Raw genomic sequence first — 7,464 nt, 5'->3', positions numbered from 1 at the left:
ATGTTTATATTGGTAGGTTTTTAAAACAAATTAAATTCACCCTTCAGATAAATTAATACTCATATTTATATAATGAAGTTTCTTCGACGTGTTTGAAGTTCGACTCGGAATTTGATGCAAATCAAGAAGAAGACGGAGTAAATAAAACGATAGAGAAGTGAATCTGAATATTGTTTGAAAATAAGGATAATCATACCATAATTTATTTAGTCTGAATTTGACATCTTTTATTGGGTTTTTATAACAGGGAGTACTAATTTTGTCGAACCATTTCAAAGGAACACTTTCTATTGCTAGAAATAAAATAATCACAACTTAAGACTGACTTTTAGAACAGATCGATTTCTTTCATTTCAGAACATTAAAGATGACAAATACATGGCAATTAATGAAGACGCCTTGAATATGGAACTTGTAATAGAGGAAGAAGATGAAAATCACATTGTAGTTCTATCTATTGAAAATCGGAATGATAAAGTGGATACGAAGTTATGTCACGAACGCGACACACTGATTCAAGACACAAAAATAACACAAGATAATGTTGAACATGTAAGTATCAAGAAGGTGAAAGATTTCTACAACGGACACAGTGTAAAATTCCCGGGACCCAATATATTTCTGAACTCAGAAATTACAATAACTAAAATCAGAAATGAAAGAGATGATCTTCCGGATCAGCTTTTAATCCTACATGTCGGTAATCCCAATATGACTAATGGGTACAGCATAGAAACACGTGTTGGTATCCCTGTTGATGAGATCCCAAATATCCTAATAGATCTGAATGCAACCCACGAGATAACAAAGTGAAAGGAGATATTTTTAGATTTGCATCAAACAATTTTCCATATGGTCGAGTTTTAGTATATGAAAAAAGGCATGGGAGCATCAAGCAATGGAACAAGATTGCTGAGAAAGAAGAAACGTATATAGGAATTAGAGACACGTTTTCGTAGTACTTTGATGGCTTGCAGGAAGACGTTTTGATTACATCTTTAGTACGGATTTTCAACTCACCTGATTTAGTTGATACCGTCTAAATTCCATATTCAAACAGGGGACAAAACATTTGGCGCCTGATACAAAGAACATAAAAAAATATGGCGACTTATGACAATTGTATTGTGCTATTAAACTGCGTTTCAAGCGATAATTAACATTAAGGTAAAATGGTTGCCGTGCCATTGTAGTTCCTAATTACTACAAATGGGAATCTACATGAGCAATCAACCATATTTGTTTAATATTGTTCTATTTAGGAACTGTTGATGAATATTATTTGAAAACGATGTCCAACTATTATATAAAAATTGTGAGCTGAGTTTTTGTCTACCTTGTTATATCAGTGCAAATATTTATCACGACCGCATGTCTGCTTGATTGAGAATATTTAGGCTAATGTGAAAAGATTATATTTTTACCTCTGGTCTTTTACATATTAAACACTACTTGAATATGTCTTTTTATCAGTTTTGATATATGTTGAACTCGTACAGATTCATTTGTAAGCTGAAATGTTATTAGTGTTACAATTAAAGCCACAATGCCACCGCTATTATACCAAATCATATGAATCACACTGAATCTTGAAAGATATTGGTCTTTAACATCGTTGGGTTTCGTTAAAACCAGATAACACCGACATTTTAAAACATTATGAGCCCCCTCCCCCAATCTCCATTTATTGAGAAACCCTTTATTATTTTTCATATGTGTACAAATTAATCCGACGCCGATCGGCTCAATCCGTGGGTCAACCGATTTCAGTCGAACTCAAGGTATAATTCGTCACCGTTATAAACATAAGGAACAAACATCATGCTATGTCGGATTGACTTCAGCCCAACTTCGGATTTTAAATTATTCCAGTACCCAAGCTGAATTTTTTTTTAAAAAGAAGGGTTTATGTCTGATGGCTTTTTTTAACAAATCATTTCTTTTACTCCGATGCTTAGTTAGATTGGAGGAATATTGAAATTTATGATAAAAGGCGACATTGGAACTTTAAGAAAATGTAATAAAAATGATTCTCTACCCAAAGGAACTTAAAGCAACACATCTTTCTCATTTCACGTTATATCTGGCTGTTAATATATTATCTATCCTATCAGCAAAGAGGGTGAACATACCACTTGCTAGAAGGTCCATTTACGAAAATAGAACTTCATCCCCAAAAAAGTATAAGGTCAAAAACATCAACTGAAGCCTCAAACCAAAACCGATAGTTTCTCTATTTGGGTTAATTCATTTTGTTACTTTCTCGTTGTCGTTCGTGTTTTCAAATTTGTTTGCGTGCTTTGTCGTTCGTGTTTTCATATTTGTATGCGGGCTTTTGTTTACCCGTCGGACACTTATTTTTGGTTGCACTCTCTCTCTCTGCTGCTGTTTTTTTTTAATCCAAAGATTTTATCAAGACCTATAAGATATCGTGATCGAGGATCATGCAAATTTATTGTTATAAGCGTGTCGGGTAGCTTGTGCTTTTGAAAAGAAGTTTTGGAACTTAATCATATCCATATCCCCTGGACATAACGTCTAATGAATGTTTCGCAGAGTATGTGAATCAACTCCATTAAATACAACTAAAATATTGCAGTTACCTCTAATCACTTTAGGCATTGTGTATACCGCTGAGTAACATAATCACTCATGTGTTTTATGTTTGTTTTGAGAAAATATCCGAGCTGGATTTGATTGCTTGTCCAGCATCACATCATCGTATACTACGAGATTATTAATAAATCCATCGAAGTCATCTACAGCTGGGTCTTCATCAATATTGGTGATAAAATCAATAATAGCATTGCCGTCCTCGTCCAATAGTTTTACATTTTCATTAAAATCTTTTAGCACATCGTAGCATCGCTGATAATCTACGGATGGTGCCACCAAATATAATTTATCTCACTTGAGCCATCTCATTATTAGATAAGCACCAATTGCGTCCTACCAGACCTAGATGGACCTATGATAATTGCTCTGACAGAATTTGCTAGCGCTGGATGATGTTTCACTGGCGCTTGTTTCTGGATCGCTGAGAAATCAGTGACACCCACGTTGTACAAATATAATAAATAATATGGATTTATATTGTGTTCGATAAAAAGCATCCACCCCGACCAGTGGCTTAACAACAATAGTAACACAAAAAAGCGTACACTTGCAGGATATTGTGTGAAATGTGGTACAAAAAAGTACAAATTTATCTCCCTGACACAGTCAGGACACAAAGTGTCTGGTGGTGATATCGCTGCTTCATGAGGAAAATTAACAGGATCTCCATGGGCTAAATACCCAGGAGAAAAGCATCTTCCTAGATATAAATATTGTGGTCCCGCAACTCGACTTGATGTCCGACTTGACGAGCGAGATCAACCAAGACCTGGAGAGTATCCAAGAAATCCGATTGATTAAGTATGTCACGTTCATGAAGTATCGTATAATAATAAGGATTTACAAGAAAGACATATTGCAGATGTGAAGTTGATTCGTGCGTTAAATTCCATAAAAACTAAATCTCCCAGAGAAAGACTTGCTAGTTTCCTAATAAAATCTGCGATGAAAAGTAAACTAGTATTAGGGACCAGTAACTAATCAACCGATTATCATTATAATGAAATTGGCTTATTATAACCAAAGAGTATATTGGAGGGGTAGAGCAGCGATTAGTAAACTTGCTGATGCATCAAATGTCACACGGTCTGTTGCTGCAAACTGGTTAGCACGACAGGCAATATGGCTTTTTTCACCACCACCTAAACAAATTCAGTATGCACATTTTGATGTCAGAACTCCCAATGAAGTTCATCAAGCAGATTGTTTTTGACACACGATACTATTAAAACTGGTAGACAGCAATCACGCATATACAAATACGCGTTAACTGTCATCGATGTCGAAAGTAGATATAGAGAAACAGAACCAATATCAACTAAAACAGCAGCTGAAGTTGCATCTGCATTTGAACAAATTTATCAACGAGTACAATTGCGATGGCTACAGTTGATACAGGTTGATCTTGGCAAGGAATTTCTTGGCTAAGTATCATCTCTGATGATAAACATAACGTCAAAATCAGACGAGGGCATACCGCAATTCATCGTGATTAGGCAATAGTTGAACGATTTAATCGAGTACTTGCTGAGAGATTGTTTGGATATCACTATGCAAAGGAATAATTCAGAAAGAAAAAAGATCTCGCGAATTGATTGCAAGACTACCAAGTGATTTGAATTATTTTGTTTATGTAACATAAATAATTACTGTTGAAGTGTATCACAAACTATATTTCTACTTTTAACTATCAAATCATCTGGTCTCCATAAATTCAAAAAATTGTTTATAGGACTGTCTGAAATTACTTCACGCATAATTTCACACTAAATTTTATTTGCTTGTAGTCTGTTTAATTTCTTAAACTGTCTTAATTATGGATGAAGCGCTCTATGATCATCATCTATATCTTCATAATAATCAACAAAATTTCTCAGCCATCTATGTGGAGACAATCCAACAAAACATGGCGGTTGACCATTATCGCCACACATTATTACAGCAGTATTTTTTGTCAACCACCAATCAATAAATATTTTTAATATTTCTAATGAAACGGTACATATTTCAACCCAAATAATTATTCTAGGGACATATTTATCTCCCATTCGTTCAGGAGTCTTTTTATAACCCTTACACCGAAAGAAGCTATGATGAGTATGAGATTTTGCCTCTCGTTCGTTCGTTTCTCTGGCGAGTCTATGTGTAGGTATTAATACAACCATATCGAGTCCACAAAATAATTCAACTGCAAGTGTTGCCTTTCCTGATTCACCTGGTCCTTTAAGATAAACTGTTTTATGTCTGGCAACAGAACCATTTATCGATGGTGATGATGATACTGTATCTTTAATATTTTCACAATAAGTATTTTTACACTCGACATCAGCTGTTTCATCATAACAATGTAATTGTTCTTTTTTAATTATGCATCCACTCCATGGTGATTCATTACCGATATTTAGTTGTTCTACCAAATATGCAGGTTTCTTATCGAGATAAAATGAATCCTTCGCTACCATAACGGCTAATTTAGAGAATCTGTTCACCATCGACAATATATTTATTGAAACATACGCAAGAATCGAAAATCTTAAATGAATATACTGTGTTGAGTCGCCATTAATGTAACTCACAATTGTACCTAATTTAGTTCCATCTGACAAGAAAGCTGTTTCTCGGCTAATACATGTGTTTTCCTTTATTTTATCGGCGATGATAAAATCTAATTCAGCATCGTCAATAACCAACATACAACAGTTTCGTTTATGATCACATGAACCACCTTGTGTAAACTTTCTAAATATCCTTCTACCGAGATCCTTTGCCTGTTTATTTTCATAGCCAATCTTATCGTCATCCTCAAATGGATTCAAAGATTTTTTTTTCTTTCTTTTGGTAACCAAACTCACTGTTAATAACAATAAAATTACTGGATCAAGCATGTATCATAAAAATGTTTACCAAACCAGACATACGAAATCGGATGAAGAATTTCAGCATACTTAAATGACGTGCAAAACCCCTTTCGCTAAAATCTGGTAGAGGTCCGATTACAGAAACGCGGATAATTTCATGGGTTGGCTGTCCAAATCTATTAAGTTATTCCGAATATTCTCCCATTTCAAGAAAACTTCCAGTATAACACTCTGCTATGTCAGATGATATCATACTTCTGTAAACGTATTTGGCATTCCATAATCCACCGTGTCCATATTCAACACAACTTGATATTACATAATCGAGAAATTCCAATCGAGTCAGCTTCCACGAATTTTTCTCTCTGGAATAGTAAAACAATTTCTGAGTAAATATTCATAGTCGCTGATATATTTTAACGCAAGATCTTTCATTTTTGTATGAAGAAATTCTGTTCGATAAATATCACCATTAGGTCTTACAAACTGATCAAATCTACATTTTTCTTTGATACAAACACCTCCATCTGGCCTTATCGGATCACTATCATCTTCAGAGTTTTGAAACAACCATTCAGGTACAGGATCGCGTTTACTAATCTGATTGATAAAATCGAAAATATTTCATTTAAAAATCTGACTGTTCGATCTCGAGAAAATATTGTCAGCGTCCACGCATGCTCATTATGATCAATAATATTTATCAGAGCTCCATTCTATTTACATTTCGATTCGTACAAAATCTCTCCGGTTATAGTTTTTGCTATTACTGGAAATTTAGTTTCTTTTCCTGTTCAGGAACGTCTTTGATAGACGCTCCGGTATTTTTAACTGTTTATGCCCAATCACTTATATTTGTACGTTTTGATCCGTTAGTTTATTTCCACGTATCGCGTTTGTGAAGTGTTATGTAATTCGCTCGGTCACATAATTTATTTTAGAAAATTCCTTTGGTTTGAGATCATTAACGCTAGGTTGATCATTTATCGGGTACATTGCATAAATAACTGCAGTCGCAGGATACGCTGGTTCATAATACGGTTTGTGAAAACCAGTCAACATTCCTGGTTTGGACTATTTATTTAACGTAACAATATTTCTAGTGTTAAGACGGACAGGGTCACGTTTGTCACGGATAATCAAACTATCGTCTTCTGCAGTATCTACCGTTAGAATAAATTTTATTATACGAAAATATGTTTGGTTGTCGAGATGATAAATAATCGTCACTGCTCGTTGGTCATTCGTTGTAGCAATGACAACATCTTTGGTATTGTGCATGATTCTGAATGTTGACCACACGTGAGCTGCACCATCGTCGCCAAATTTTTTCTTGGCGCCACGAATACTTTTAATCATAGTTTCCGTCAGATCAATATTATGAAGGGAGCTAACTTTGTTTAACTTAGTTATCACCAGTACAGTAATTAAGTAGTTGCCCCACTTGCTACTGCGTAATATTTATATTACTAATTAACGCGATTTTTTGTGTGTGTCATTAGTCGTTAAATAATGTACAATAATTGAAATGTATGTGTGGCAATTAACATAACACAGTTCAAAAAAATGTTTTACTTACCTACACAATTGTATATCGTCTTGGCTGAAGAATATAATTTAAATATATATTTATTGTATAATGAACTATGAAAATATTATGGCTATTATTTCTGCAATTAAAAAAATTAAAACATGACTGTAAAATAGTATGTGATGAATTGAATCCTGAGAAAATTTCTTTTGATTACGAATCATTACCACAATGAACATTTGAAGATAGATATACACTACCATCTGAATACAGGTTAATTAAGCTAATTCAACGATCTATGTTTCAATCCTTGGCGACAGTCAAAGATAAAGACGTTGAGAAATTCGTATCTCTCTCACTCGCAATTGAAAAAATTAGATCAAAATTATCTTACTAATATGAAACAAAACATATTATTAATACACGCGTCAGACAACTGAAAATGATTATGTGAGATCA

The sequence above is a fragment of the Sinohyriopsis cumingii genome, chromosome 5 (genome assembly GCF_028554795.1).
Source record: "Sinohyriopsis cumingii isolate HCF-2022 chromosome 5, ASM2855479v2, whole genome shotgun sequence".
Taxonomy (NCBI): Eukaryota; Metazoa; Mollusca; class Bivalvia; order Unionida; family Unionidae; genus Sinohyriopsis; species Sinohyriopsis cumingii.
The sequence above is the reverse complement of the archived record's forward strand: the minus strand, read 5'-3'. Positions refer to the sequence as shown.